We start from the raw sequence: 21,449 nt of genomic DNA, 5'->3' as shown, positions 1-21,449 counted from the left end.
AAAGACCTAAATATAAAATATATGATTTCAAGAGAAAATGTACAAAAATATTTTGGTCACTTAGATGTAAGCAAATACCTCTTGGATCACAGAAAACAATATTCACAAAATTTGATAAATGAGCTTTCACAAAATTTAAAATGTTCTGCCTATCAAAAGACAACATTAAAATGAAAGCCCTGTACTGGAGAGAAGATTGCAATATGTATTCCAGAAAAAAAAAAAAAACCTGGCAAATAGGGTACATAAGGAACTATTACCATCAATAAAACTGGGTCTATGTATCCACTACACATTTAACGAAAGAGGAATATAAGTGGCCAATAAATAAAAGTACTCAATATTATTGGTCATCAGGGAAAAACAAAACCATGAGATACTACAACATGGTAGTATACAATAGAAGTAAATGATACCATGAAATGCTGGTATGGTTGTACAGTGTTGGGGGTAAACACACTAGATCTGAAGTGGTTAAACATTGTTGATGAGGATACAAAATGCTACAACTTCAGAAATATTGTGACATAATACACAATTCCATACCCAGGTATCTTCCTCAAATTAATCTATGAGAGTGTTCATAGATATTTGTAAGAGCCAAAAACTAGAAACAACTGTTTTCTACCAATAAGAGAATGAATACACAGAGTGACATATTCATAAAATGGAATGCTATTGAGTAATACGAGAAAAGAACTACTGACATATAAAAACTTGGATGAGTCTCAAAAACATACTGATTGAAAGAAACTTTATACAGAAGAATGTAAAATTCCAGAACAGAAAAAAAAAAAAAACTAATATATTTTGGAAAAAGAAACTAGTGGATGACTCTCTGGGTTGGTAGGGACAAGGATTAACTGGGAAAAAACACATGGGAATTTTCTTTGTAATACACAGGCATACAGATATGTCAAAACTCAGTGAATGTTTGAGTATTTCATTGCATGAAATTTTATACCAAAAGAAAAAAATAAATCATAAGCAAATAAAGAGCTCTAGCGATAGACATTCTGAAATATTAGGAAAAAGTGTACTGATGTATGTAGTTTACATTGAAATGAATTAAAGAAAAAAATACCTGGATTACCTGGGATACAGGGGGATGGGTAGATAGATAGATATGTGATGTTGACAAAGCAAGTATAGGAAATACTAATCTATGCACTATAGGTTTGCACTATATGGTTCTTTCAGTTTTGCTGATGTTTGAAAAAATTTATAAGAAAATGTTGGGGGAAATGAAGTTTCTGCACACATACTCACAAGAATCTATCACCAGGAGACTGCACTAAATGAATTACTAAAAGTAATTGTTGATTTAGAAGAAAAACGATTCCAGTTAAGAAAGGAATTGTTGAGTTAGAAGAAAAATGATTCCAGTTAGAAGCACAGAAATTCAGGGAAAAAGAAGTACAGCAGAAAAAAAAATCATTATTTGGGAAAATCTAAATTATTATTAACTAAGAATACTAATATAAAATCAAAACACATGAAACAGCAGCATAAAAGGCAGAAGTAGAGTGAATGAAGTTAAAATGTTCTAAGGTTCTTACTTTCCTGGATACAATATCAATTTATATTGGCATAAATCAAAGTTGCATTTCATAATATCTTGGATAAATGCTGTTTTAGTTTCCCAGGACTTCTGTAACAAATTAACACAAATTCAGTGACTTCAAACAACAGAAATTCATTCTGTCACAGTTCTGGAAACTGGAAGACCAAAATCAAGGCATTGTGAGGTTCATGCTCCCTTTGAAGGCTCTAGGGAGGAAACCTTCCTTGCCTTTTTCAGTTTCTGGTGACATCTGGCATTCTTGATACCCCTTGCCTGTAGGTATATCCCTTTCATTTCTGCCTCCAGTGTCTTTCTGAGTGTCATCCCCTTTTCTTGTAAGAATAACAGTCATTGGATTTAGGGTTCACCCTGATCCAGTATGACCTCATCATAACTAATTATAACTGCAAAGACTCTACTTCTGAAGTTCTGAATAGATATGAATTTGAGATAAACACTATTCAACCCACTTCAAGCACTAAGAGAAAAAGAAAAGAATAAGTAACAGAAAAGCAAATGAACAGGAGGATGCAAAAGACTTGTTAACCCAAAAGAAGTAAATAGAAGAGATTAGAAGAAACAATAGGAAAAACACTGAAGAAACATTAGAAGACAAATAAAAACAAATGAATAAAAAGAGAAAATTTAATCCTTAATGCATTACTTACTACATGAAAAGTAATTGATTAAAACACTGTTATTTTCAGAGGAGTAAACCTCAATTTCATTTCACTTTTAAGAGACATACATGAACAGTAGAAATATAGAAGGTTTGAAGGTCAAAGGATAAATAAAATTATGTGAACACGAATCAGAAGATAGTTGTCACTCCTGGACTAATAACACATTTGAACAAATTGATATTTGTAAAACACTGCAACTAATGCTTTCATTATAATTATTTTTTTCAAGTATTCTTGAAATATTTACCCAAATCAACCAACTGCAGAGCCATAGCAGGAGTAAAATATTTCAAAGTATTGAACTCATCTATAAAATGTTCAGTGAATACATTAACATCAAATAAGACATAAAAAGCTGGAAAATTCCTAGTCATTTGGAAATGAATAATAAAATTATAAATAATGATTCACCAAAGAAGTCCAAGTGGAAATTGAGTAATATTTTGAAATGAATGATAATACTAATATGATACTAAACTTGAGATACATAGCTGAAATTGTGCGTGGAGGAAAATACATAGCTTTATTTATTAGTGTATACCAGTGAACAAAAAAAAAAAATTGAAGTCAAAAACAAGAAAGAAAAAGTAGAAGAAAGAAGCAGACATTAATAAATTGAAAAACAAACATTCAATAGGAAATATTACCAAGTCTTATGAATTAAAAAATTTATAAAGCTTTGGTAAGAATGAGAAATAGAAGAGAAAAACACAACTTTCCAATGTCAAGACAAGGATAAAAAGAGGGATATTTTAAATCCTACAGACATTACATTTTTTACCAATGAAATCAAAAGAAATTAACAAGTACAGAAATTCCTAAAAAATCATAACTCTTGGAATTTATCGCCAAATAAAATAGGGGATGTGTATAATTCTGTATTTACTGAAGAAATAGAATCTGAAATTTAATACTATTGCACAAAGAAAACTCAAGGCCCAGAAGGTATCAGCAGTGGATTAATCCAAATTTTAGAAAGAAAGAAAGAAGGGGGGGTGTGGAGGGAGGAAGGAGGAAACAGAAAATAGAAAAAGAGAGAACACTTCACAATTCATTGTATAAAGCTAATATAACCTTGATTGAAAAGTCTGAAAGGACATCTGTAAGAGAGGAAAATATAAACCTTTGTCTCTCTTGAATACAGTAGCAAAATCTTACCAAATAATTGAACTATTGCTAGATTTAAAAATTAAAATATATCAAGACTCTGAAGTGTTATTCTAGCAATGCAACAATTATCTAACCAAAAAAGGTTTATTTATAATATAAAAGCCAAGTGATATAATATTCATAATTTAAAAGAGAAGAATCATGCAATCATCTCTGTAAGTGGATAAAGTCTAATATACATTCATGATTTTGGTGAAAATATATAAATAAGTAAATAAATAGGCAAGCTACCCAAATTGATCTATAGATTCAATGCAATCCTAACAAAAATCTCAACAGCCTTTTTTTAAAAAAATTGGCAAAGCTATTCCAACATTGATGTGAAAATGGACTACAGCAGCGAATGGTAGATTTACTTTAGCCCAGACCTTCTAATATAAGAATAAAGTTAGAAATCTTAATACTAAATTATATTAAAAATTAATATAAAAGAAAATTAATTACAAGCCAGGCACAATGGTGCACACCTGTAATCCCAGCAGCTTTGGAGGCTGAGGCAAATTCAAAGCCAGCCTCAGCATATAATTAGCGAGGCCCTAAGCAACTCTGCCACAACTTGTCTCTAAATAAAATTTTAAAAAGGGGCTGGGGATGTCATTCAGTGGTTAAGTATTGCTGAGTTCTGGGTTCAATCCCCAGTACAGAAAGAAAAAGAGAGAGAGAGAGACAGAGAGAGAGAGAGAGAGAGAAGAAAGAAAGAAATTAAAAGAAAGAAAGAAAGAAAGAAAGAAAGAAAGAAAGAAAGAAAGAAAGAAAGAAAGAAAGAAAGAAAGAAAGAAAGAAAGAAAGAAATTACAAATTACAGAAGAATGGCTCTGGTACAAAATCAGACAACTAGACCAATGGAAGAGAATAGGAAATCCAGGAAACCTAACCAAACAGGGACACCAGATTTAGGACAAAGTTGGCTCTTCAAAGTCAAATAAATTTTTTAATAAGTGGTACTAGGTCAATTGAACTTCCAAACAGAAAAACTGATTCTTCCTTTACCCGTTCAAAGAAAACATGACATATATACACAATAGAGTATCATTCAGCCATAAAGAAGAACGGAATTCTGTCATTTCTAGCAAAATGAGTGGAACTGAAAGACATTATGTTAAGTAACATAAGCCAGATACAGAAAGATATTTTTATCACAAATTCTCTCTTATAATATACAAAGTGAAAGAGTTGACCTGAAAGCAGACTGATATTTTTATTGGTTCTTTTTAATTATAAGTAACATTAGGATTAATTTTGACATAATCATAAAAGCATGGAATATAATTTGTTCTAATTCAGTCCCCAGTACTTCCTCTTTCCCTCCCCTCTTCCTTCCTACTGTTCCTTTCCCTCTACTCTACTGATCTTTCTGCTATTTACTTAAAGTTTTTTTAATTAGCATAATGATGAGACTGGTATATTCACATATGCACATAGGAAAGTTAGGTCAGATTCATTTCACTGTCTTTCCCTAACCCGACTCTCTTCCCTTCCCTTCAGTCCCCTTTGTCTCCTTCACTAGTCTTCTGGGTTTTTTGTTTTGTTTTGTTTTGTTTTGTTTTTATCCCCCTAACCTTATTTTGGATTACCTTCTGCATATAAGAGAATATATTCAACCTTTGACTTTTGAGGACTGACTTATTTCATATAGCATGACAGTCTGCAGTTTCTATACATTTTTTGGCAAATGCCATGTTAGTCTTCTTTATGGCTGAGTAAAACTCCATTGTGTATATGTATCACATTTTCTTTATCCACTCATCTGTTGAAGGGCACCTAAGTTGGCTCCATAGCTTGGCTATTGTGAATTGTGCTACTATCAATGTTGATGTGGCTGCAACACTGTAGTATGCTCATTTTAAATCTTTTGGATATATACCAAGAATTGGGATAGTCAGGTCACATGGTAGTTCCTTTTTTGAGGAATCTCCATACTGCTTTCCAAAGTGGTTGCATCAATTTGCAGTCCCACCAACATTGTATGAGTCTATATCCTTTCCCCCTAATCCTTGCCAACATTTACTGTTGTATTCTTGATAGTTGTCATTCTGACTGGAGTGAGATAAAATCTCAATCTAGTTTAGTTTCCATTTCCCTAATTGCTTAGTAAATTAAAAGTATTTGCTAATGTCAAATAGCACATGACCCAGAAATGACATCCCTAGATTTATATCTAACATACCTAACAGAAAGGCCTTAAGCCTGCAAACACTCCCTCACCCCCACTCCATGCAAAAATATCCTTGGCAGCAGAATTATTGTTAACAGTTGAAAGCTAGGAGGAGTAGAATTCTAGGATAAATTGTACATTATATAAACAATGAAATACTTGGCAACAATGAAAAGCAATAGATTGCTACTAAACCTAACAACAGGTACAAATTTTGCAAACATAATATTAAGCAAAAATTTCAAATTACAAAAGAATAGTCTTTTATATTTTTCATAAGATGGTCAGTCAGGCACAGTCACAAAAGAAGACACAGGAGAGGTACAGGACAGTTTATTATATTCATAAGTCCTAGAGAAAAGGTCACCATATGCCAGTAGGGGCCACATGGGAGGAACACCAAGGGAACAGGGAGACAGCTCAATTAAGCAAGTGGGGAGCTGAGAGAGAAAGAGGATGGACCTATATGCAAGTGCCCTTTAGGGGTCAGGGTAGAGTACACAGACAAAGGCATGAGAGAATTTCACTGGTGCTTTGAATATCTCTAGGTTAAAGTCAGGAAAGAGCAAGACGGGAAATCTGTGCCAGGGGCCAGGCTTATCACTCTGTTGGGCCTGGAATTTACAATGTAACTACATAATGAATGATTCCACTCATACATATTTTTAGAAAAGGAAGAACTAATCTATGGTATTATAAGTAAAAGTAATGGTTACATGGAGGAGGAGGGGGCTCCATGGAGGATGGTTGTGTTGCATTTCTTGCTCTGGGTGGTACTTAGTCATGTTCAATTCATAAAAATTCACAAGCTGCAGACATTGAATTGTATACCATCTGACTACAATTCATACTTCAATAAAAAGTTTACTTAATAAAAATTAAATCCACAAATACTTCATTTACTTTTATGTCTTTCTACCACTTTCCTAAGTCATCTTGCTGTTTGGAGACACATAAACTTAGTTTTATTTTGTTTTTCTTCTATTATTCATTATTTTAAAAGCTGCTTTACATTTTGAAATAAATATCTATTTCTTTTGAAAATGAAAGTTAACATCATTTGAGTGGTTGTTAAGGAATCACTTAGGTCATTTAAAATTGAAATTATGGCTTTTCATTTGGTTTTACTTTCTTGTCTTGAATTAACATAACTGCCATGGTTTATCACTTCTTAGCTATTCACTATTCTCCTAATTCCTGTTTCTACAACCCGGTCAGACATTTCTTTGAAGTTGAAGCTAAGACCCTGACCCATCCTATGTAGACCAATCCTATTGAATATGTCAAAAATTCTTGAGATGCTGGGTGGTAACTTTCTGCTCTGAGTTGTTATATCATTCTTAGGTGAACAGCAGACAATTTGGTGATGAGAAAGGATGATGGTTGGTTTTTAAAGTGTTCCAGGGCTTGTCTTGGCCACCGTCAAAAGAAAACTTAATTAATACACAAATGTAGTAAAAGGATAAGGATATGGATTTATCATACTCTAGAATTACAGTTATTACACTTTTTGTTTTCAGAATCTTTCCACTCTTTATATTATAGAGGTTGGTCAAGGAGTTTTAGTTTATGTTATTTATGTAGCATAAACAAAATTTACCACATTAGAAACAATTTACTTAAAATAGCAATAATATATCTATCATATCTTAACTACCTTGATAGAAAATTATGATGTTTTCCAAAAGAAAAATAAAAGTATGAAAAAAGTAGCATTGTTTCATGTTTTTGAAAATCTCTTTACTATCTGCCTATGTAGAAGACCTCTGGATTCTCAAGTGTGCCTCTGCATTCAATCTGTTGAAATGTAATATGTAATACAACTTTTTGCAAACTTTGCTGTGGCCACATGAAAAAATAAAAGTGAAAAAGTTAGATAACAACATATAATTTAACAGGTTTGAGCTGTGAGGATGATCTGAAGGGATATTGTAGGCCCTCAGGAAATCCCGGATCCACAGTCTGAGAACCACTTATCAAGGAAATTTTAATATTTCTTTTTGGTTATACTAATTAGGTAATTTTTATAAGTAGTTCATGTTCATCTGAAGAAAAAAAAACTACTCATAGAAAATGAAGGAAGTGGTATTTGTAATAAAATTAATATAAAAATACTAGCAATTGTTCAAATAGAATATGAAATATATGAATACCTTCATAGATTATAAATATAAATTCTGGGGTCAGAACACTTTGGCCTACTGGTCCAGGGCTGGTTTTTGCATGGCCCTTAGACTAATTATGGTTTTTATATTTTTTAAGAGATTGTTAAAAAATCACACATACACACACCAAAGGATATGCAGCAAAGACCATGTGTGGCCCACAGAGCCTAAAATATTTGCTATTTGGCTTCTTACAGAAAAAAGTTGCTGATTCTCAAATGAACAAACTGCTAATTATATCATTCACATTTGATATAATCATACATATACAGTACTCTTTGGCAAGTTAAAAAATAAAGCAAGTTTGTTAATGTTTCCCAGTTTGAATTTGAGTTTTATGGTATTTTGCAAAGTTTTAAGCTTCACATGTTTTGGCAACTATTGCTTTATCCACTTTTAATTTCTATTTTATTTGTTCTGATTTTAATATTGCCAGTTGCTTTTAATATCTTAATATATTTTAATTAGATTGTGTATTTTTAATGCAATCAGTATTTTTCTGTAAGTAGGGTAGTTTATTTCATTTTCATTTGCTGTATAAGTCATATTTGAGCTTTCTTCAATCACTCCAGTATTTCATATATGTATATATATATTTTTTTAATTTACTTTCTAACTTTGACTGCAATGTTTTCTTTGATTTTCTTAATCTACAAATTTTTAAGGCACATGGTCAGGTGTAATACAATTAGGGGTTACTAATATCCATGCAAATATATTAAACAACAATGCAAAGAATGAAATTATCTATTCAAGATTCCCATGCAGATGAGAAATGAAAATGTCAATAGCTCTTATTTATTATATCAATGTGTACATAAAACATATATATGTATATATGTGTGTATATATGTATATACATATGAATGTGTGTATATGTGCGCGCGTGTGTGTGTGTGTGTGTGTGTGTGTATGTGTATCTCAAATGCAGTTCACTTACTAATCACAGGTCCTGAGAGTATATTTCTCCTATAAGTGGGAGTTAATGGTACTTAAATGACTTGCTCCCAGTTATCCTTCCAGTGGAAGCAAGACAAAGAAGTAAGACATCCTTCCACTGATAATAATGAAGCTTCTGTCAATACCCTCTGCACTGATTTCAGGTTCTCACTGAGCTGGACAATCTGTCTTAGATAGCCCATAGGGTAGACATTTGGCTTGTTGCAATCGTTTGTCCCAATCAGTTCACTCTAGAAAGAGCCATAGTGAGAACCAATACTCTCATTAGAACACTAGATTCCTTAGTGTATTGAGCAAAATCTCAAAAATTCTAAGAGAATTTAGATGGAAGACAGTATGGACTAGAAAAATAGTTACTCCAAGATCTGAACTCACAACTGTTCTTTCATCTCTAAATCCAAGCTATATACCTGTGTGGTCCCAACCACCTTATTTGCCCATTTCCCCTCAGAGCTAATGCACTCAGACTTGCAGTATCTACCTATGTACAAGATCTCTGTTTCTTAAGGTTTTATGTGTTTTATAAAGTATGGTTCGACTCTCTTTCTCTTTTAGACTATAACCTTCTTAGAACTCATATATGCCTTTTTAAAAATTTTAATAACTTTTTATTTGTTCTAATGTGTTGTACATGACAATGCATTTATACATTAAAAAATAACCCCATTCTAAATTCACATGAAGTCAAATAGTCTATAAATGTTCTCATATGACTCTCTCTTAAAATTGCTTAAATACCAAGAAGTAAATCCTGTTAACATATAGTTTGGATTTTGGCCTGAAATTCAACCCATAAGATGAAAGGACAAATTACGTCACTTATATTCTTTGTCACTCGCTTGAATCATACATAACTTTTTCAAACAGCCTACACTCTACATTGATCCGTGCAGATCCTTTAGTGGGATGGAGAAAATGGCACCTGAGATGTTCTGACTCACATTCTTGCTCATAGCAGTAGGCTGGCATGACCCAGCAGGGGTAGAAATGGAAGGGCTCGGCCACCCAGCAGAAGCACCTGACCTTCTGAGTGCCTGCTCAGTCAAGAAGCCTGTATGGAGCTAGATGTCCAGGCAACCTTGCCCCTGACACAAACACAGCAATGGGGACCTTCTGATTGATGTTCTTCAAGGTTCTGCTTCTTTTTGCCCTAATCAATGAGAGTGAAATTTTAGATTTACCCATATAAAGAAAATAAAACTTTAAGTACCCTAATCTATGGTGACTGTAAATCAACCCTATTTCAAAAGTCTGGTGGGAAAGAGCACAGAATTCACACTGTGTTCGTCTTGAATCCCAGTGATGCCACTTATTAGCTGTGAGATTTCTCCATGCCTCACTTTATCCACCTATAAAATAGGATAGTAACAGTACCTTTCTCATATGGTTGTTGTGAGATAATATGTAATAAATTATTTCATGCTCCAAAGTAGTAGACATATTTAGTACAAGTTAGTCATACATTATCTCTACTTTTGTTGTTTCTGTACCTCCAACCTTCCTCTCCTCTACCTTCCCATCCTTCTTAGTCAATTTTCTCAGTAACTTACTTTTTATGTTGTCTTTGTAAGTTGCCTCATATCTTTTCAGAAATAGATGACCATAAAATACATTCTTGTGGTAAAAGATGGAAGGAAATGAGGGACAGAGGAATAAAAGGAGAAGGTGATGTATGTAATTATTCAGGGCAGAACTTTCATATTGTGTTCACTTAAGGTCATCTACTCCCTAGTTTTCTCATCTAAACTCTGTCTCATCCTGACCACTTTGGGGAAAAGGGAATGTGGTTCATTGAATCACAGAGTTCTGCTTCCCAGGATATTTCTTCTGTTTCTGGCTACAGTGTCCTATGTTTGCCTGCCTCCAGGGAGACCACATAGAAGTAGTCATTCCTCCATCTCTAACTGACCAGGAATTCTTTCCCTTTCTCAGCACAAGAGCAGGCAATGAGCCCCCATTAGGGTTCGACTATGAGATGAAACAAAGACACTATTGCTGCTTCTTCATCTGGTCAAAGTGTCACTATCCCAGGAATCCAAGGTGTCACTATCCCTGGCCTTCCCTTGTGGCTTTATCACAGTACACACTTGGGGAAGGTGGATCATGATTCTCCCTTTCAGATGAGGTGCGTTCAGGGTGGTATGACCATAGATCTGATTCTCCCTTTCAAATCTGATGAAGTAAGAGTGTGGTTGCAGTGGATTAAAGCACAACCATCACCTAGAAGTAGCTCCTCTGATACAGTTATCAGTCAAGGTTAATTAAATTTTTAAACAAATTATGTATTAGTGTTAAGCTTCTTTCCACAAAGATTCAGTGTCTCTAGTTAATTATTACCAATAAACCTTGGGAAGTATCACATTTCCCCAAATTGGAAATAAATATATTTATTTTTCCTTTGGAAAAGGGTATCTTGGAATAAAGAGAGTAATTGACCAATAAAAGTTACATGATTAATAACTCTGACATATACTAAATCAAATATTCCATGTGGTTTTGGGGGCCAGGAATACCAAGAGCCCTGGGGGAGGATGGACTAAATGTTAGAAGCCAGTGGGCAACAGTATGGATTGTGATTAGCATCATACTAGGTACAAGGTGGGGTGCATGTATGACACTTAATACTGTAGAAATGAGCCAGAACCTCATGAGCTGCCTTTCAAGTTGCTTTTCTCTTTCTGTGTGACTTTTAGCAAGTTGTTAATCTTGTAACTTAGTATCTTCTTTTCTGTAAAATGAGAAAGATATTAGAAGAGATCACTAAGAAACCTTCCTTTCTGTGATTTGACCCTTATAAACTCTGCATCACAATTTAGTCATATAGCTGTTAAATTGATTGACAATCTTTAAAGATATACTTAAAACTTTTTCTGAGCACCTCTTCCCTCCTTCCCTTAATTTCCAACTCTGTAACAGCTTTAACTCTAAGAATAGAACATGGCATTGAAATGAGTTATATATTTCTGCATTTACACAGAAAAATTCTTCAAGTGGCTTTAGTCGCCTGCATGGCTAGATATTTACTCCTTTAATTCCAATGCAGTTATTTATCCATCTTATTCACTTATGAGACACTAACTGATTTTTTTAATTATAGTTACTAGAGACAGCATTACAACTGAGTTCTGCTTCCTACTGAGAGGCCATGTTCATTTTCCTTGCAAAATTATACATGAACAATGGTTACTGAAATAAGTAAAATCAGAGTCCCTAAAAATAGACACAGGTATATTTCTTCCAACTTGTATTTAATCCACACCATAGCAATTCTTCTTATAGGTATTAAATCAGTGTGGCATTTGATCCTTAACAGAGGTTCTTGATTTGGTTCTTCCTTCAAATTATTCTCAGGAAAAAATGCCAGGGATACCTGAAGGTTGCAGAAAAACTCAAAAGCATAGTATCGCTCTTTCTCCTCCTGTAACTGCCATTTGCTAACTTCCCAATTAATTCTTCGCACCCGCCCTCCTCCCGCCTACACACCCTTGCATACGATCTGTCTTAGTCATTTGTCACTATCTACTAGAAGCAGTATAGTAGCACCTTGATTAGTATTCACAGTAATTATTTCACAGATTCTTAGTGGAATGTACTTATTTTCTTCCAGCAAATTTTCGGGTTGCTTAAGGTCAAGCCCACTTCAATCCAATAGGGGGTTTTCAGTAAACATCTTAAGATGCTGAAATAATCCTTTGCTTCATCAAGGTTTATTTACTCAAATGAAATTCTTTGTGGAAGGACAGCCTTGAAGGGATCATTGCTTGACGAGCATTAGGTAAGGGGATGAAAAATCTGGGAAGAAATTACTAATCCCTGACCTAGCAGCAAAGAAGTCCTGTATTCTGGAAAGTGCTGGTCCACTAGAAAGGTCTACTTCTCAAATAGCAAATGACAAAGAGAGCTGGGAGTACTGAAGTTTTCTAAGGGGTTCCAGTTCCTACACTTCAACATAAAGCATCACAAAAATGCACATACAGATATGTGAGCACACACACATACAACCATATACATGGCTACTGTACAGCAGTATTTCAGAACTACTGCAAATATTCCCAGACTTTCTCTTTATTAGCTTTATTAGAAAGTGACTATTTTAAAGACATTAATTATATTTTATTTGACTTCCTCTCCCCAACCTCTATCACAGTGTATGGAAATAGTCAACAAACATGAGTTACATGGGTTAAGCATTTTAATCACTTGTCATTAGTTTATTTAATATAATCCTCACTAAATGCTACAAGTTATATACCTCAACTATTTTTATTTATAGGCAAAATCTGAGATTCAAAATAATTTACTTTTCCAAGTTCTGTTTCCAGGGTCTATGATCTAAAGATCACTAAAAATATACTTTAAACTACTAAAAACCCTGAAAAACAAATTATTGTTCATATTTTCCAAGAGATTTGTTTATATGTATTCATTTGAAACTAATGGCTTTTGCCATTCTCATTTTAAAGATCTGGTGATAGAAGCAAAAGAGTGACTAAATAAATTCCATATATAACTAGCAAAGAATAGATTGAGAAGAATATCATTTTGTGTTTCAATGCTTATCCCAAAAATCTGAATGAAAATAACCCTTCTATCCAGATACTACACTGAGTATTTTACTAATACCATCATTATTGGTATCCCTAATTGGTTCATGGACCTCCAGAAGATACCAAAATCTGCAGATGTTCAAGTTCCTTATATAAAACAGCATAGTACTTTCATATAACCTACACAAATCCTCTCATAAACTTTAAATCACTTCTAGGTTATTTATAATACCTAATATAATGTAAATGTTATCTAAATAGGTATTATACTATATTGCTTAGGGAATAGTGACAAAAAAATATCTGTATATCCAGTACAACCACAATATTTTTTGAATATTTTTGATCTAGAGTTGGTTGAAGGTGCAGAATCCATGAACGGGGAGGGTTGTTTGTCATTTCTTTGGTTAAAGTGGATCACAGGCCTTGTTAGACTTCCCAGGATCACATCTGGTCTTTACTTGCCCTCATGTTAATTGTGATTCCCACTGGCCAAGGAGTACTTTGTTGTCTTGAATGAAGATCATACAATCATCAACAGTAAGTACATGTGCTGGCTTAGGCAGCACATATACCAAAATTGAAACAATACAGAGAAGATTAGCATGATCCCTGTGCAAGGATGATACTCAAATTCGTGAAGCTTTCCATATTTTTGAGACGAACATCATTACTCTATGTACATATAAGAGTACACGAATGGTGTGAAGCTACATTGTGTACAAACATGAAAATAAAAAGTTGTACCCCATTTGTGTACTATGAATCAAAATGCAGTCTATAAAACTAAACATAAATAAAATAAAATAAATAAAAATAGAAAGAAAAAAATAGTACAGTATTCCTATGCGTGCCTCCTTCTCATCTTCTATTATTGTCCACTTTGTGATATATTGTGTGTCTAGTTTAAAGCCCAAAGTGTCAGTCTTTACTAATTTTTATTTACTGTTCATTTATCTTCTTAGTTTATAGAAAGAGTTATTCCTGAACAATTCAATTTAAAAACCTAAGAAAAATTTGGGAATACAAAAGATTATCAATGGGGTGATAAGCAGCCAGATTTAGTTATACATTTTAGAGAGAAAATAAATCAAATTTCTTTTGTAAGTTCACTCTGAAAGTAAATTTTTATCTTTACAGAAATAAAAGACTAAAATCTGTTCCTATTGGGTGTTCTGTAAGCCTGTGCCATTCAAAAATGATATCATTTGTCCCATTTGCAGAGATGTATAATGATTACTCCTTCATATTATGATCAGAAATTCATTTATGTGACATACCCATTGGCCTTTAAAAATTTCTTTTCACAAAAATATGATTTTCCTGCTTATAAATGATTGTATTCTCATTCTGAAAATTTTGACAAGGGCAAAAAGAACAAGGATATAAGAAAACAAACTGGTTATAATTTTTATAATTTGTTGGGCTATTTAAAATTAAATCTCATTATTTCAAAGGGATAGGAAGAAATCTGGAAATAAGGATAAGGATATGGGGGAGGGGTCTGGAAGGATGAGGTACCAAATAAGTAAATGGAATGCAAAGAAGTGTATATTGCATATAAAAATCAAGGGTTACAAAGGTGATAGGAATAAAATGTCACTTCATACAATAGAGTTATTTGTGAATGCAGCTCCCAGCTTGTAGTAGCCAGTCATCAACGTAGAAAGAGCTGGTCAGACGTAACAACATGTTAGAAATGCCTCTCTATAAGTATAATACTTTGATGTCCACAAATCATTTAATTTATTGTCATAGCAATGCTGTGAAATGGAATTCATTATTCCTACCTAGAGATAAGAATAACAAGTTTTAGAGAGGTTAAATGGCTTTACCAAAGACACAAGAAAGTTAGGACTTCTAACTTCTACTGTTTAGTCTTTCACACGTGGCTACTTCTATGTGATGATGATGATGGCAATCATAATAAAACTAACATTTACTGAGCTCTTATTATGTGCAAGACACGACTCTAAGTGCTTTGTATGCATTAGTTCATTTAATAATGTGATGTAATAATCCCAAGAAACTTTACCATACAAAATTCATTGTGCATCTACAAATATTTAATTCCCTTTGGCATTATGCAAAGTTATCACCTTCACGGTTCTGGAATCCAGAGAATTTATGCTAGATTGTGTGAAATGCTAGACAGAAGCATAGAGAAGCAGATGGTCACCCTCAGGCCTAGAAAGGAGAAAATGGACCCTGACTAGGGAGAAAAATAAGTATTATTTCATATAATCAAAAGGTTGATATTGTTTGCCTGGCTCAAACACATTCCAAACAAAGTAAACCTAGACTCTCCTTTCACCTTTTTGCAATTTAGTGCTATTGTGAAATACAGTTGTCTTTGGATTATAGATAGACACAGTTTCCAGGGGATTAGTGATATTTCATTACTTTTAAGATTTGGCTCCAGTTGTTTCTTTGCAAAGTGTTTACTGGAGAATTAATTTAATTTTAGCAAAAGATAGGAAAATTAATTTTAGTAGTGGCTAATAGATTTATATATAAAACTAAACCTCCTCTATACAATGTAGTTTTTGATTTATTTTTCAAAAATTTTCTTTCCTTTGTCCCTGGCTCAGAGAGTCTTACCTAACTTTTAAAAGTGAGGCCACCATTTGCATTGGACACCTACTGTGATCCATTTTCCCATTTTTTTTCAGTTCATCTTTTCTTCAACCATTGCCACAACAATCAGCCTCAAACAGGTATAACTTGACAGTACCTAGTTTCCACTGCATTGAAAATCTCTCATGTATTTTCCCCTGGAGTTTTTTGATCACTGCCTGAGATGCCTGTGGGAACTTTCCCTGCACTCACACATCCACAGCCTCGGCCTGCAAGAGTCAGTGCTTTGAACTGTGTGTGCAAGGTGTGGATAAATTGATAAATGCTATTCTCTTTCATGGGTTAGGTAGGCTATTTGGGAGGCAAACTCTGCAAGGCTTTACAAAGGGTCCTGATGGAAGGTAACCTGAAGTGCCCTCAGGGTGATCCATCTTTTGCATTGGCTTGAACACCTTGCCTGTCTCACTCTTTCCAGCCTCCTCTTTCATTGTTGGTATGTATCACTTCCTAAAGTAAACTACCTGCACACAATCCCCTTGGCTCCAGTTCTGTGTACTGGGGTAACAAATGCTAAAATAGTTGGTTTTGCACATGACTATATAAAACAGACTTCTATAGTTTGGCTAGTGTCTACCTAAAACCCATCTGTTATAGGCTTTGTGCTATTAGGAGGTGGCAAAAACTTTACAAGGTAGAGTCTATTGGGAGGTTTTGAGGTCATTTGGGGGTGTGCTCTCAAAGTGGATAATGGGATTCATCCCCTTCCTCATCCTCTCTTCTACCTCCAAGTCATGAGATGAACAGTTTTGTTGTCACACATTTCTGCCATGATGTGTGCGCTACCTTGTCCAAAGCAATGGGGTCTGGTGACCATGAACTGAAACCTTTAAAACTGTAAGCCAAAATAAACCTTTTATTTTTCTAAGTTAATTATTTCATGTATTTGTTATAATAAGGGAAAGTTGACTAACACAGATTCTCAGAATGGAATTCTTAATTGAAATATCTTTCCTGTTAGAGAGTGAATGGGCACTGATGCTAGTGTAGGTCAAAGGTGATACTCCTGACTTAAAGGAGCAATACAATTCCTAAAGTTCTTGGGCATTGGAAGGGGAAGAGGAACAGGATGAGGTTTTGGCTGATGGCACCACTTAGTAGTGGAGTACTGATAATCATAAGAATGGTAGAGTTGGCTGGTTTCCATCAGTTACTTCAAAAACCCTTTAAAATACATAAATAAAAGAATGGTTCAGGGAGCCAACAATCAGCTCAAAACATGCTGTGAAATTATAAGACTCCAGGTAGCATTTTAAGAAATCTTAATTTTGCAGCTGTGAGGCACAGTTTGCTGAAAATCAGACTGACGATTTAACTCTAAGGGTCATAGAACACAAAGGGGATTGAATATGCTTCCTTAAGAGATTGCCTATATCAAAACCAGACTCGAGAAGAAAACAGTGGAACTCTAAGACACAGGGTGAGGAAGCTTAATTAAATGAACCTAAAAAGGCTGAATTTCTAAATCTGCCTATACCCTCTATGCCAACAAAAGGAGCCCTCTTTCCAGTCCTAGAGAATAGCCTTCTACCAGGAGGCTCTAAAAGACCTCACCAAAGGCAAGTTCTGATCCTCCTCAAGATCACCTGATTCCTCTCATGGGTTCTTCTGGTTTCTAACATAGCTTTACCTGAGAAACACAGTTCTCAGGGTTTAGCCTAAGACTGACAGTTACACAATCAGTTGCCCTGGTTCCAGGCTTGCAAACTTGGGCTGTTTTATGCCACCCCGGCTTTCTGAGTACTCCAGTTTTCAGACTGTGAATCCTGGAACTTCTCAGTCTTCATAATTATGTGAGCCAATAATAAATCTCTTTTCATATATCTTCTATGTAGTCTATCATTCTTTTTCTCTGGAGAATCTTCTCTGTGTGCTAAGTATGTAAACGTATTAAGGAAGCATTGTAGGTAGGAGACTATACTTCCCAGTTTTCCCAGGGCAGCTCCAATTTGTGGTTGCTGTTCTGGCATATTTTCAATAGCCTCCCATTTTACTTTTAAAAGTGTCCTAGGCTGGACAATGAATTACTGACCATTAAGTAGATACAGACTCTAGAGATAAACTGCTAGAGTTTTATTGCATCCACATATCCCCACATACACATATTGAACAGGTCAATTAAACATCAAACCTGTTTCTTCTTCTGTAAGACAGAAATAACATAACAATAATACCTATATCCTAGGGATATAAGAATTGCATATGTTGGTTAATTAATAAGGTACTTAGCCCAGTGCTTGGTTCAGTTATTGCTCAGTAAATATTAACTATCATTTTTTTTGTCATGATATGATGCTTCCCCCTATTCATTCCTTCTGTATGCTTCCACCATTCTGACACTCCTAAGGGTGACCTCCAAAGGACCCATAACTGAGATCTCTTTCCTTTGTCAGAGGTACAGCTATTTGACTTCACTTCCAGTTCGTTCGAAGCATGTCACTTTTGAAACAAACTCCATCGTTGCCCACTAATTTAAAACTGAATTTTGAAAATAGCTTATCGTTAGAATTCACAGGAAGTCACATCCGTCACTCTGGGATTGCCAAGAAGGAGGGTGCTGGAACTATTCCTAATCTGTCTTCTGTTCTTTTCTGAGTGGGCGTTCATACTTGTACACCCTGCATCTTGGCCAGGAAGGTTTACCTCTGGAGAGGAGGTTAGGTGGAAAAGCAGTGAAATTGTAGCTGGGAGCAGATGCCAGTGTGGAGGTGGCATGATGGTCCTGCAATATCAGAGTTCCTGCCGAGAGTGAGATGGCAGTGGAAATGATGCTTTAATTGTCCTCAACACTGTAGCTCAGTTCATGGAGAACAGAAAACTATTATTTAAACAGATGGCAAGCCTGCCCATCCATAACCAGGCATTTAATGAGATAAAACAGAGCAGCCAGGGTTGTAGGTGTGTGAGTCCAGACCATTTTAGAAGACATCAATTTAATTGCACTTCTATTTTTGTGAAATCTGTTCCCAAATGCTTATCTTGCCCTCTATTCTACCTTCCTTTTTTTCCTTTTTATTTTTATCTTTCTTGCCTTTCTGGTGTTTGGGTCACAATCAGATGGATGTTTCCTTCCCTGACTCCCAGTGCTATGGCTTTTCAATTTCAAATATAATGGGACATCCTTGGGAAGCTCAAGGTATGTGCCTGTTGATGCCAGAAGGACCTGAGTGTGAATCTCCACTCAGTTATTAGTGCACCTTTCCTCTTCCACAAAATTGTGATTGGAGTCTCTATTTCACAGTACTTTTGTGAAGTTTGAAAAACATATGAAAAAAAATGTTCAGTTCAGAAACTAACCCTTATAAAATACTGATTAAAAACATAGTGGTTGCTATTATTTTTATTACATGCAGACCGAAAGTGTAGAATTTATGGTCTCCTGAGTCACTCTTCTCAATTCTTTCTATGCCTTCAGCATAATACATGGGATCATGTTTAAGGAAAGACAATTAAATGGTAGGGTCATGACTATTATTGCTTTTCATTGCCCCATCTGAGTTTTTCCTGACCCACACAAAAGCATTGCCCTTTATACCACATCAGAGGACAGAAGAACAGCAAGTTGGTCCCAATCAGTGAATAAGTTCTATTTATTCAAATCAAGTCAATTAGGTTCAATTCTGTGAAAGTCCACATCAAAAACTAAATACCACAGGTGCAGTGAACACAGCATAAGCATGGCTTGTGTCTTTCAGCATATGATTTGGACAGTGTGCTGATACTGGGCTCTTTTTGGGCATACAGTCTCTGTTCTGGCAGGTGTACTTCTGCTGGTCTTCATTAGATGCTGTTCACAGGAGGTGTCCAGACCAGAAAAAAGTCCCACCATCTACTTCTGGTATATGTAGCCTTTCATTCCCTCTAGTTTGAGCAATCACTTTAAGTGGAAAAGCAGAACACCATTGCAAGGTTCTGACTTAAGAGACAAGTTCATTTTAGCAATAGTGAATACTATAAATGAAATGTTGATCACAAAACCACATGGTTATTAATATTTTAAGTTTAAGGAATTAGAGCTTTGCATGCTCACATTCTTTTTATGTTTTACTATAGGAAAGGGAATTGTATGTATGTCCTCTTTCTAAATCCTGATCTAAATTTAACTATAGAAATGTCTTCACTCTAATTAGCTATAATTTAATCCTAATGTTTTCAGGTTAACAGCAAGTTCTCTGTGATATGAGACAGCTTTTTGACCTAAGGTAGAAAGGAATGTATATGGCATCAGATCCCAGTGCAAAAGCTTATAGGAACCAGACATCAAAATAAACGGTAGGGTTTAAGGCAATACAGAATGGTAGATTTGGTGGCTAACTAGGGGATGCAAGCACTACCTAAGGAAATTCGAATGAAATAAATTTTTTAAAGTAAGAAATAAAACTCTTCTGCAGGCTGAGTTTGGTCTAAGGCTTTCATTTGCAAACCTTGGTTAAATGTTTCAATATAATGCTCACAATGTAGATTTCATTGCAAAGTATTTTAAGTTTTGTTTATAAAACACAGTATGCTGGTTCCTTTTCAAAATTGTCCTACTTCAGTATTTCCCAATTAACTTTCATAAATTTAGAATTATATATTCAAACCTCAACATGATCTCTATTGTTTCCACTGACTTTTTTCATATTGAATTTTTCATCCTGGCTATAGCCCATTGAGTAGAGGTATAGTAGGCTCAGGGACAATTTATTGATTATAAATGCTACATTGTTTGGCCTTTACTTGTGAGCATACAGAACACATTTAAATATTGAGTTAACTCATTCATTAAATCATTACTCTATTACCTATAAATTCACCAAACATTTAAAGAGCACCTCCATGTGTGGGGCACAGGGTGCTCTTAAGTGACTTTCATTCTATGGAATATAATGTGAAAAGGTATATAAAAGAAGAACAGATAATTGAGTATGATTAACTAAGAAGTGCTTTATCTAAAGAAACTGATGAAGACTGAATTGAATAAATGAGACAAAATTATTCTACTAGAGGGACAGTTTGTCAAGGTGGAAAATGGGAGGAAAATATTATGGGATTCTCCAGAAAATAATATAAATTAATATCCTAGAGTAGAAATCTGAGTTAATTCTTGGTCTTCACTGCCATGTGAATAATAAACCTTAAATGTACCAAATTGTTAAATGTATTTAACCCTTTTGTAAAAACTAAATCAGAATGGCCACGGTGATTTCTGCTTTTTCTTTGGCCCAGTATTCAAGAAGATAATCCTTACTGTCACTGGAAGCTGGTAGTCAGTACAGCTTCACAAGTTAGGAACTTCTTTTGAAGATGATAATGTAATGTTCCACCCCATGAAATTGAAACAGTACTTAAAACATAGTAGGTATTCAGTAAGTATTTATTGAATAAATGAATGTTTGAATCATGAAAATTTTCAGTCAAGAGAACTGAAGTGAAGGGATTCTCTTCTATTTAACACAAAAACACTTCTGATAGACATCACTGGTGCTTAAAAAGATGACTTTTGACCCAGGTTAGGCAGATGCTCAGTAATGAACAAAGTTTTGGGGGAATTCATTTTTCCCCTTTCAATGTCAGCATTTCAACCTATGA

At 34.6% G+C, this 21,449-nt stretch overlaps 1 non-coding gene across 1 annotated transcript; it reads left to right on the top strand.

Moving 5' to 3' along the window:
* The first annotated feature begins 13,794 nt into the window (after nt 1-13,794).
* On the top strand, nt 13,795-13,901 carry LOC124992069 (U6 spliceosomal RNA). Its single transcript, XR_007110065.1, has one exon. It is a non-coding gene; the product is annotated as a U6 spliceosomal RNA (small nuclear RNA).
* Nucleotides 13,902-21,449: the final 7,548 nt, after the last annotated feature.

Source organism: Sciurus carolinensis, chromosome 8 (genome assembly GCF_902686445.1).
Source record: "Sciurus carolinensis chromosome 8, mSciCar1.2, whole genome shotgun sequence".
NCBI classification, from domain to species: domain Eukaryota; kingdom Metazoa; phylum Chordata; class Mammalia; order Rodentia; family Sciuridae; genus Sciurus; species Sciurus carolinensis.
This window is presented reverse-complemented; position numbering and strand designations above follow the sequence as displayed.